Source organism: Adiantum capillus-veneris, chromosome 29 (assembly GCF_014529385.1).
Source record: "Adiantum capillus-veneris isolate H3 chromosome 29, ASM1452938v2, whole genome shotgun sequence".
Lineage (NCBI taxonomy): Eukaryota > Viridiplantae > Streptophyta > Polypodiopsida > Polypodiales > Pteridaceae > Adiantum > Adiantum capillus-veneris.
The window spans coordinates 227,073-239,407 of NC_140959.1; positions in this window are offsets into that span (position 1 = coordinate 227,073).

A 12,335-nucleotide genomic window follows, 5' to 3' on the forward strand; every position below is an offset into this window, starting at 1 on the left:
GGTTGGGGATAAAAGAAGACAAAGAGGATGAGCCACAAAGAGCACCAAGGGTTTCTACAAGACTAAAAAGACGGCTAGAGCCGGTCCTAGAAGAGCAGCCCGAGCAAAAGAAGGGGAAGAAAGAGTTTGTCCAAGTGCTGGTGAAAGAAACAAAGTCACAAAAGGCGGCAAGATTAGAGAGGCTGATGGAGAGCTTCAGAGCAGAGAGAGCCCTTAAAGGTGATTAAAGTGAACTCTGGAAGCCTTCTCTAGAAGCTACATCAAGATCATCCCAAAGAGTGCAAAGGGACAGATTTGAGGATTATATCAAGAATTTTGAGATTCTTCATGCCGCATCAGAAAATATACCGCATATACCTTTCACAGAGGAGGAAGTGGAGCAAATACGGCAGAAACTGATAGATGAGCAAGAGAGCCAAGAGAGAGAAAGAAAAACTAAAGAAAACAGAGATTTAAAGAAAGAGCCTACATCTCTACCGGCCAGTCCTAAACCCAGCCCACCGCCCTCACCACCTCCTCAAAGCCCTCCACAAGAAGATACAGAGGAGGAAGACAAACACAAAGGCCAGGAGGAGCCCAAGAGAGAACAAAGCCACGAAAGAGAAGAGGTTAAACCCGAGAGTGAAAAGACAAAGCCAAACGAAGAATACAACACATTTTTGGATCTGCTAGCTACAGGAGACACAAAGGACGAGGGTGCCACAGTCGCATTCGACTTGGCAAGCACAGGGCCTAAAGAACAAATGCAAGGCATCAGGCTAATAGAACTAAAAGAAATGGCCATAGATACAGTGGACCTGCACCCGCCCTCCAACGACAGGGATGTGGTGATGACGAAGCTAACCGGGTTGAGAGCGCAGTCCATGGCTTCAGAAAGTGAGATGGTAGCTCTCAAGGCCACGGAAATAAAGATAAAGCTGGAAGTAGATTCTCTACAAGGACAAAGCCAAAGGTAGAAAGAGAGAGAAGCTGAGCTACAGGCCAACCTAGCAAGGGCATTGCAAAGATGCCAGGCAATGGAGGAAGAAAATCAGGCAGCAGCACAAAGAATGCAAGGAGTTGAAGAGGAATGTCAGCAGCTCAACAAATCACTGATAGATGCTGAGAGGGAAAGGGATAACCTGACCCTACAGCTGGCTGAGGAATCTAAAGAAGTTGAAGCCATGAGAAACGCCAAAGAAAAGGTAGAGATAGATCAAGAAGCCAGCCAGGATGAGGTCCTTGAGCTCAAGGACCAGCTCAAAGTGAAAGATCAGACCACCCAGAGGCTGCGGGCATCCCCTGCCAGAGTCAGAGCTACTAGCTCGACTCACATCACTACGGAAAGTCAACTCTATGAAGAACAGATGCAAGAACTTTAGAAGGAGTTGACTCTAAAGAAAAAGCAAAGATTGATGATGGCAGAAGGGTCTATCGTCATGCAAACAAGAATGGAAGAAAACCAAAAAGCCCTGCAAGAGGAAGTAGAAAGTATAAAAATAAAGCTCGAGGAGGCAGAGAGAATAAACGCCGAATTAAATGACCTTCTCGTGAATATGGGCGAAGAAGATGAAACAGAAAAACAAAAACTTCTAAAGCAGATTGAGGAGCTGAGAGGACAGCAAGCAGGAGAGCAAGAGGGCACATGGCCAGCAGCCAATGAGGGCATCGATTTAGAGAATGTGGAAGATCCGGTGGACACGCCTATGCAAGAGGAAATCCTAGAAGGATCCTCTCAAGAGCCACAGGATCTAACAGAAGAAGAGGAAGAAAAGTTGCGTAAAGCAATAGAGGTGGAGATCAGAGAGACAACAAAGGAAGCCTTGGAGTGGGAGCAGAAGGTTTTCAAGTCCATGACCATTCAGAAGATCGACGCCAGCAACCTCAGGCGCGAATGGCTTCAACCCTCTCTCCCATATCCATTGCTGAAATATGAAGTAGCCACCATCAACAAGCGGATAAGAGAAGAGCCGAACGTACCACTTTACAACGCAGATACCTCACAACCAGAAGGGGTCAGGCTAATTGTTGACTCTCAACCAAAATGGAGGAAGGCCTGGCTCACAAAGTACCCACAATACCTAATCCACTTGGTAGAGGCACCGAAAAACATTAGAGACAACCTCAGCTTTTGTCCTCTACCAAGGATCAGGACGTGGAAAGCCCATGAGATCTTGCAAAGGAGCCAACCCACTTGGCTGAATTACCCTAAGCTACCGGGATGGGTGTTCAATACATGGTGAAAACCCTAACGGGCGCCATCAAATTGTTCACTGGCTCACCTGACCTTACGTGCATCATGATGAAGAAAATCTTCAAAACACTTTTAGCAGTATTTGAGACTTTCAAGCCAGGCCAGGTGACAATATCTTCTTCTTCCAAGATACTTACAAATGCGCTTATGATCTGTCTGGTCAGCCTTCCAAGGAAGTGATACACGCGCTGTATCAAAGGATAATGTTTCTACCATCCTATCACCTCCAGGCCTTTGAAGAAGCGTTCTACACCGGCTTCTTCACAATAAACACTGACATTTTCGGCCCAACAATGATGAACCTGCATGCAAGATACGAATCACTAATCAAGATGCGTGAAACTATACGATGAAGAAGCGGATCAACGGCCATGTCGGGGACGACATGAGCAAGGAGGGGGGGAGTGTTAGAAGCTGAACACACCCCACGACAACTAACTACTTGGAAGATTATTATTTTTGTAATTATTCATTCATTGAGGAAAACCCGATTTTTCACCTTGTAAATATTGGGACTTACAGAAGTTTCCAGATTGTATCGCAGTTTTGATCAATAGATGGAGTAGTTGGTTGATTTTGGAACTTTAGGGTTTGAGAATTGTAAGGTATATATACCACTTTTTGACCTTAATGAAAAAACTTTTGTCATTTAAAAAAAACAAGTTTTGAAGTCTGTGAGTGAGCGTATTGTGTACGAGAAAGAGTGTGAGCTTCATCTTGACGCTACGTGTGCACCGATGGTCGGAATCAAGTGCGGAGAAGTGCAGCGTGTTGCCCCCAACGAGAGCTACGTGCCGATACCTACATTGCACGCGTACGGTCCGGTTTTGCGAGCTCCTTCTACGAGCTCCATCTGGTGATTGGGTGAGCATACATTGTCCAATTTTGCATTGCAGCATATCCACGCGATCACATTGAGTAGAGCTACACATTAAACACTTTAGATTTCGAAAACGAAGACCTGCAGATTTTGGCTAGGCATCCTACGTGATTTTGCACCGAGTGTTTTGGGTTGGGGTTTTGGTTCATAGACCTTAGGGAGAGCGACCTATTGGTGTTAGTAGGGTCTCCTTCAAGTTCTATGGTGTTTCAAGATTGTTTGATGGGTGTTCGGCTTTAGAAAGCGTTGTAAGAAGTTTCCTCTTATGCACTCTTGAAGGTTGTGACTTACACAATTGGTAGAGACCTCTGTAGGAATTAGTTAGGAGTCGGTTGAGTGTAGGTTGACACCTTATGCTTGCTTCCACGTGCCTGCGGGTCGAGCTTCGTCATTATCTGACATTATATGTTAGGTGAGTTCTCGCTATGCTGACGTCCGTCGCGGCGTATGCGTCCGCCCCACCCCCCCCCCCCCCCCCCCCCCCCCCCCCCCCCCCCCCCCCCCCCCCCCCCCCCCCCCCTCCCCTAAATATGATACCCCCCTCTCTTTGTTTTAAATCTTGGGAGATAAATTATTGGGGTCCTTCCTCTAACTTATATGATTATGTAACTTATAAAAAAAACCCCTCCCTTGCACTTACGTGGTGCGATAAGTTTTCCATGGTGAATCCCCCGGGTTGAGCATTTACTGAGAATTGACCTTGTCGAATTGGATCACATAGAAAAAAAACTTGCAAAATATGTACCACGTACGTGCTTGGCGTGATTACGTTGTCCTTGACATATACGTAGATATGGAGCCCTGGTCCTGGAAGCTTTGCTTCCTCCCTCCAAGACGTATCAAAGATGTTAGGTAACAATATCTATGGTCAATAAGTGCATGGAGCCTTGCTCCTCCTCATTGCTTGACCAAAACAAACAAAAGAACCGATGACCATATTGCATCAATGCCAGAGAACTTGTCAAGGAGGTTTACAAGTCAGAGGCCATGCATGACTTGCCCTTACTGCGAGGTAACTTTGCCTTGTTGGAGCCTTGCTCCGTTGTGAAAACATGATGGAAGCACCATCGTGCAGCTTATGACGGTGTTAAACAGAAAGTAATTCCCACCAATTTTTGATTTTGTCGAATAGAATGGCGTACTCAAGGCATATAAACATATACATTAATGGTACAAACAAAGCGTACCTGATTTTTCGTTTTTGTAAACAAAAACAATTAGTCGACCATGCCAACATTTGTACTGTACCGAGTCCATGCCTTGCTTGTACTTTTCTTAATACATTTGAATGGCAATAACAATTGGTACCAACCTGGTAACTGTTTTGAATAAAATCATAGGTCTTTGCTTGTCAGCATTTAGAATAAGTGTTGACATTGTAGTCCAACTTCGGGTATCATTGTCACATTAATCATTTGTACCTGTTTCACTTAAAAACTCCAAGCAATTGCATAATTTTTAACCTTATTGAGATGCTTACCTCCCTTGCATGTCAGATTTATGCACTTTGCCAAACCTGCAATTCCTATGACAAGCCAATGCTTTCATGATTGCTGTACATTCTATGTCATGCTGCACCTTGCACCTTCTACGTCTTGCATGGTCCGTGCATGCAACCCAAACCACCTTCTGCTGCTATGTTGTGGGTGAGGCCCCTTAGGGTGGACTTAGGGCACCCTGAGGGTGCCCAAATCATTTTAAAAATGTAAAAATAGCATGGCGATGGCGAACCTGTAGCATTGAGGGAGAGAGAAGACGATGGTGATGTCTACAAGACTCGAGGGCGTATGCCCCTATGTTGAAAAACCTTCCCTACTACAGCGCGAGCCCATCGAGCCTACCTGCGGGCGATTTCACGGGATTTGATCCTGACCCTCCTTCCGTGCAAGCAGTTGTTCTCGCTGTCTCCTTTCGGCTTTGCAGGGATAGTTGCCCATGGCCATGCCTTGCACGACACAAGCTCACCCACAAAGAGAGAGAGAGAGAGAGAGAGAGAGAGAGAGAGAGAGAGAGAGAGAGAGAGAGAGAGAGAGAGAGAGAGAGAGAGAGAGAGAGAGAGAGAGAGAGAGAGAGAGAGAGAGAGAGAGAGAGAGAGAGAGAGAGAGAGAGAGAGAGAGAGCATGCATGCAAATTTATGCAAAAGCTTCAAATTCTCCCTTCCTCCATAGCTCCTTCCTTCCCCGCTCTGATACCAATATAAGAGACTGGGAAGATAGACATGCTCATAAGCACCCAACCTGCCTATATATAGGTCCCTGGCCCTCTGGCTCTTAGCTATATATAGCCCCTTTACTGCATGTGTGTCTGTAGGCCCTTGGCCAAGGCCTTGCCCTCCCAGTCCTACCCTTGGCATGACATCTACACTCAAAATCCTAACTCTAAACCATTTGTGGAAAACGCATATGAAGACAGAGCTGGATTTTGAAAGTGCCCAAAACTGAAATCTATGACTACGTATGTGTAGCTTATGCCACCACGATTCTAATGACTACTTGTGAGCAAAAAACAGACATCATTGGATATACTTACAACCGCAAATAGCTTGTAAATGCACGAGCACGTTTGCTCTGTTCCACGAGGTATGCTTAGCATTGTTGCGTAGGTCTTGCTGAGCCTAGCACGATGGTGTTTTTGGATCTCCAATGTGTGAATGAGTGGGGAGTAACACCAAGATGAAGCTCACGCTCTCTCTCTTCCTCTCTGACACACAATCATTGGCAGCTTCAAACTTGATTATGATAAAATTTGTTTTTACAAAATGACCTAGGTACCTTATATACTAAGGCTACCATAGTTTAAACCTAAAATAGAGTTCAAGGGATAAAATGGCTTTGTATGTACAATCTGGAAGTGCCATTACACCGCGGCTCTCCAACTAGACTAGCTACTCATTACAAATGATGTTTTAACCATAATCCGTAGCATTTTATAACTCTCAAAAAATAAGGCTTTGTTGAGTTATGTTGTGACCCACGGGTCAACACTCCCCTCTCCAAATTCATGTCGTCCCTGACATGTCCTGATTGTCAATGTCAGTGCGGTCTGTGTTGTCACTTTTGCTTTTGTGCTCCACTGCTTGTACTTTTGTCAAACGACAACAAGAACTATGATCCACGAAAATCATAATTGATGACAAACTTTATGTCCTTCACTGCCAATTTCAAGCTGCAATCTCTGGTGCTGTCATTATAGGGCTATTTCCAGATCTAAATTAAAAAAGAATCCAATCTTGTTCAGCTTGACTCTTATCATTGTGGATAGATAAAGCTCCATCCATCACTTGCTCCTGCAAATCTATCAATTTTGAGTATTTCTTATTTTCAAAAACAACTTCTACAATTTGGAGAATTGAATGATTGGCTTTCAGATCTTTTGAGCCAATGAAAACTTTGTAAGGATTCTGTAAAAATTGTCTGACGAAACCTTCATCTTCTTTAGGCCAAGTTGCACTCCAATACAAAGTCTGTCTGTCAAGCCAAATCTGGGAGATGAATTGGGATTTGAGGTTCACAACCCATGTCTAGCATTTGATCCACGTCATCAAGGAAAAGATACGTAACTCTGTGAAGGTTGTTATGTTTGTGGCTGCTCTTCTTTGTTGATGACTCCTTTGTTCCTGCATCAAGGTGATCAAAGTCGCATGTGCCACTGTTAGCTTTTGTGTGCTTTGTAAATCATTATACTGTTTCTACTTGATACATGACTTAATTAAAGCCCGCCAAACCCCAATTAACTCCCCAAGTAGTAGCTTGCTTCAAAAGGGCCTTATCTGACATCATTTGCGATAGATGACCATCGATGAGCTATCATTGTCCATTTGTCCCCAAAACTCATATACATGATGTACATGGTACGTAGATGGCTATCATGGCTTCATATTCAAAAAATTGCATCTTTGGCCAAGGGTTAAACTTCTATCCTTGTTTGTTTTTAAAATTTTATAAAACCCCTTAGCTTGTATTCTCTATTCATAGCCTCCTAACAAAGTTTGGCTTGATCTGAACTTGTATTTGGCACTTTTTTGGATTTTAGTCTGGAAAATGACTGATGGGCATCTCTGGCACCTTCTGGCTGCTAAGCACATGTAGAACGAGTGATGATGACTAGAATTTGGCTTGATCATTGGTTTCTCTTGCAGATATCTATCACGATAGATGATTGGATTGTCATTTTTGCCCCTTCTGTTTTTGTCAGTACTGTTAGTCCCTTTTGTTTGTTAGGCTTTATTAAGTCACATACAAGATAGAAGATTTACAATATAAAGATCTACTTCGTATATATGGCCTTGTAGTCACATGAAGTGTATGATAGGCAAATTTACATTTGATGGGTGCTTTCATTTAGTCACATCACCAACCTCCTTTGTCCTTGTAGGCCACCCCAGAGTTTGATGACCATTCTCAGTCATTTTGGCCACATGCTCATAAAGTTTTATTATTTTCTTGTACCATCTTCTCTTTGTACCGTGCACGCATTTCTTCAATCTTTTCTTCATCTGGATAAGGGATTGTTTCCTTTCCTTTTTTTAAAGAAAAAAACTCAGAAATAACGAAATAAAACCAAAAATCAACTCAAACAAAAACCAAAATCATTCAAATAGAATTCTAAATGCTATGTACAATGTACACATGTTCCTAGGGGCTCATATATGGCTTTTGTCCCCGAACTCCTCTTGTAACGCTACTATAAGGGCATATACTCTGAATTTTGTTAAAAAATAATCACAATCAAATGCAAAAATTCAATACAACGTACAAAACATTGCCCTCTAATATTAATAAGTCCACATTTAGAATGCCTCCCCCCCTCCTATTTGGAGTCCTCCTTGGCGATAGGGTATGACTAATGGTATGTGTTGTGCTTGGGCAATCAAAAATTGTGCCTATGCAGGCCTTATAATGTAACCCTATTATGCAGACACAATCAATGCATGGAAAAATTTATGCTGTGCAAGATGTGGGTATTGTTACGCGATAACCGCACATGCGGTCCAGCGGTCCTGCGGAGGTCTGGACACTGCGGATTAGGAGTCATGCGGTATGCGGTGGCCGTGGCGGAAGTTCTTCACAGGATATCATGGGACAGGAGTGTGTGCACCATTCCCAATCTGCGTTGGAGCAGCGATTGTATATGGAGGGGCATACCTGTCTTTTGATGTAACCCAACCAATCTCTATGATATTCATGGCATCTACTGTTGTAACTTTGTGTCTGGATCACACATGAATGAATCAAGAGGTGTTCTGTGCCTGTGTACTGTGTACTTTCTTCTATTGTCATTCTATGTGTTGACGTTCATATAATGTAGTTGCGGGTAATCATTCCCGTAATGCCTATTGCTCCTGTGCGGGCAATAGCCATTACATCTGGCGACCACGATGCGTGATGGACGACCTGCGATGAATATGCATGCGCACTAGGCCGCAGGGTCCGCCTGACACTGTGGTTCCCATTGTAGGAAGACGTCGGAGGAGAGGCGGTTCGGATGAATTTGTTTTTTTTTCACCGCAGATTGAGGAATCTGTATCTCCATCACCAAGCCCGGTGCGTGGTAGGCGGTTGCAACAAGCGAGGTGTACTCCACGCAGTCAGTCATGTCCTCCTGTCATACGTTCACCCTCACCCACATAGGTTGCTCCACCACCGTCTCCGGTAAGCAGTCCGGGGGTGTCTTCGGCACTGTCTCCACCTCCTAGTGCTCGTCAGCTCTTTCCAGGAGGAGGCACAGTTGGGCAAGGGGTGATGGCTCATCCTCAGATTAAGTATAGTCGATTTCGAGGTCTTTCGAGCGAAGACCTTGATGCACATTTACGCCAATTCAATAAAGCTTATGGATTGAATCATCCTGGGGTGGTGATTCCTCTCCATCAACAATCAGTGTTTGAATCTACACTCTTCGGGAAAGCTGCGAAATGGTTTTCCAAATATCTTGATGATCATTTGCAGACGTATGTTGACGGATCCACAACGTTTCTACGAAGTTTTCGAACAGAAAAGATAGTCCCTCAACATTTGGAAAAGCTTCGAACGCTCCGGCAGAAGTCATTGCCAGTGGAGGATTACGCTGCAAAATTTCGGATGCTTTTGCAGAGGGTACCTCAGGCACAAAGGCCGGCAGCCGAAGTGCTGAATGATTATTTTTTGCGGGGGCTCAACAAGGATCTCAGAACGGCTATGACAATAGTGGATAAGGTAACTACTCCACTGGATAATGTAATTGCTAGGGCTGTAGTAGCAGGAGAGGCTTTAGAGGATACAAAATCTCCAAAGAAATCAAAGAAGAAAGACAGGAAGAAATCTCATCAGAAGTCGCAAGACAGTGGCAGTGATAGTTCGGAGTCGGAATCCGCAGTATCAGATTCCTCAGACTCAGGCAACAGCGATTCGGGGAAAGAATCGGAAGAGACACCGCGGAAAAAATCCCAGCGTCACAGGAAAGGTGTTTCATCCGGATCGTTGGAATCGGCTGCGGTGGCTAAAAGTCTGAAGGAACTATGGTGTACCCAATGTCGGAATCCGGGCCATGCTGCTCAGGAGTGCGCAATGAATCAAAAGTGGTGTGCGATTTGCACGATAGATACTCATAATACAGTGGAATGTTATTTCAATGGCCGGGGTCGTCGGAGTCGGGGAGACTCTTCTACCTGGCAACAACCACAGATAGGGCAGGGACAAGAGCCTGCTGTGGCGATGGCTCATGCTCATATATCAGAGATGCCTGTGCAAGGTCAAGCAGGAGGACGGGGTCAAGGGGGAGGACGAGGTCGCGGAAGAGGTGGCCGAGATCCTAATCGCCCCAAGACATGCCTTTTCTGTTTGGGGGATGGACACTGGCGATCCGAGTGTACTGAAGCTATGGAATATGATCGGAAGAAGCAAGAACGCGCTGCAGGGAAACAACCTAGTGTGGCTATGGTTAAGATTGAAGGACTGGAGGAGTCTGATCCAGTGGTTTCATTAATCACGTGATCGGGTAAAAATGTGGTTCCAACACCCGATGTGAAGGTTCCGGATTGGATGGCTCAGGAAGAAGTGCGGAAAAAGACTGTGTCCTGGTTGCCACAATCCGCACCACCAGTGAAGTCATCAGGACCATCGACTGTGGGCCTGAAAATAAAGGAAGGAAAAGCTGGAAATAAGGATGATATTAGAGAACAGGAGGATTGGAATTCAGTTTGGAAAGAGTTCCTTACGTCACCAATACAAGTACCTCTGGGTTCATTGCTGAAATTGGTCCCGAATTTTCATAATGCATTGCTGCGACAAGCGTCCACAGAGCTGAGGGAAGTCGCCATCGGGAAAGTTGAAAGCGAGGAGGATGATTCAGCCCGGTTGCTGACAAATAGGATCACAGATACCCGCATTCCAGAGCTTTCAGTTAGTTACCATGGAACATACATTGACAAGGTACTATTGGATGGAGGAGCGGGAATAAACTTTATTACTCAAGCAGCTTGTGAGCGTTTTGGCCTCAGTGATTGGGAGCCTGCACCCTTTGTAGTCCGCATGGCAGATCAAAGAAGAGTGCAACCAGTGGGTTTACTTCGGGGCATTGTCTTGGATGTGGCGGGCTTATCCTTTGCTGTTTCCTTAGTAGTCTTGAATATTGAAGATCATAATCAGGATTATCACATTATCTTGGGGAGACCCTGGTTACGACAAGTGAGGGTAAAGCATAATTGGGAAGAAAATATGCTTACAGTGAAGAAGGGTAGAAGAAAAGTGCAGGTGATGTTGGGAACATGCAGAAAACTAGTTCAGGCAGCATGGCCGGTGATAGCAGAAACAGTAAATATGGTGGAAGGATTAGAAGAGGATGAAGAGGAACAATTTCTGAAAGCTAATCCGGATTTGGTCTCTTTATATCTTGCGGATATTTCTCTGGTTCCGAAAGGAAACTCCGTGGGGGTTTCAGGAACTCCAGTAGGAATAGGGGAGCAACAACAAGTGCTTCCAAGTCCTGAATCATTGGAGGACGTTATTCAGCAAGAACGTGTGGTTGAGGCACAGATGGAGAAAATTACAAGGGTTGAAGAAGATGAATTAGAGAAGGTCTTTCTTGGGGAGCAAGCGGAGTCGCAGCCCATATACATTAATAAGCAGCTTGAGGCAAATTTTAGAGAAGATTTGATCAAGTTACTGACAGAGTTTAAGGATGTTTTCGCATGGGAATATGCGGATATACAGGGATTGGATCCTAAGTTTTATCAGCATACGATAAATCTGAAACCGGATGCGGTGCCAGTGAAGCAGCACTCATATAGGATGAATCCGAATGTGGCAAAGCAAGTTAAGATGGAAATTGATCGTCTTTTGGAAGTGGGTTTTATTACCCCTATTGATAATCTGGAGTGGATTTCTCCAATTATGGTTGTACCAAAGAAAAACAAGCAAATCCGAATTTGTGTGGATTACCGAAAATTGAATGCGGCTACTGTTCCAGATCCTTTTCCTCTTCCATTTTTGGATTCCATTTTGGATGATGTAGCAGGACATGAGATGTATAATTTTTTGGATGGATTTAGTGGATATAACCAAATCCAAATGGCATTGCGGGATCAGCCAAAAACAGCTTTTATTACCACATGGGGTGTGTTTGCTTGCACAGTGATGTGGTTCGGATTGCGGAATGCACCTTCAACTTTTCAAAGGGATATGTTCCAAATTTTTGGTCCTTATTTGACGGATTTTATGAGAATTTTTCTGGATGATCTCAGTGTTTTTGGAGCGCAATTGGAGCATTTGAAGCAATTACGGTTATGCTTTATGAAATGCAGAGAGGTAAAATTTAGTTTGAATCCTTGAAAGTGTGCATTTGCTATTCGCAATGGCAGGCTATTGGGGCATATAATTTTTGAAGATGGTATTTCCGTGGATCCGAATAAAATAGCCGCAATTATGGAAGCGCCTCCACCGCGGAACCAGAAACAGTCCCAGATTTTCCTGGGTCAAGCCCGTTGGCATGGGAGGCATTTGCGGTTTGTCGCGCATTTGGCAATCCCAATTACTCAGGCACCGTATGCTATAGATTTTGAATGCACACAGGAATGTGACTTGGCTTTTCGGAGATTAAAACTTCAGCTATCCAAAGCTCCGATTATGCTTGCTCCGAATTGGGGTCAGGATTTTCATGTGTTTGTGGATGCTTCGGATCGAGCTATTGGCAGGGTGCTGATGCAGGAAGAAAGTCAAGGATGGTTCCGACTTGTCTATTATGCCAGTA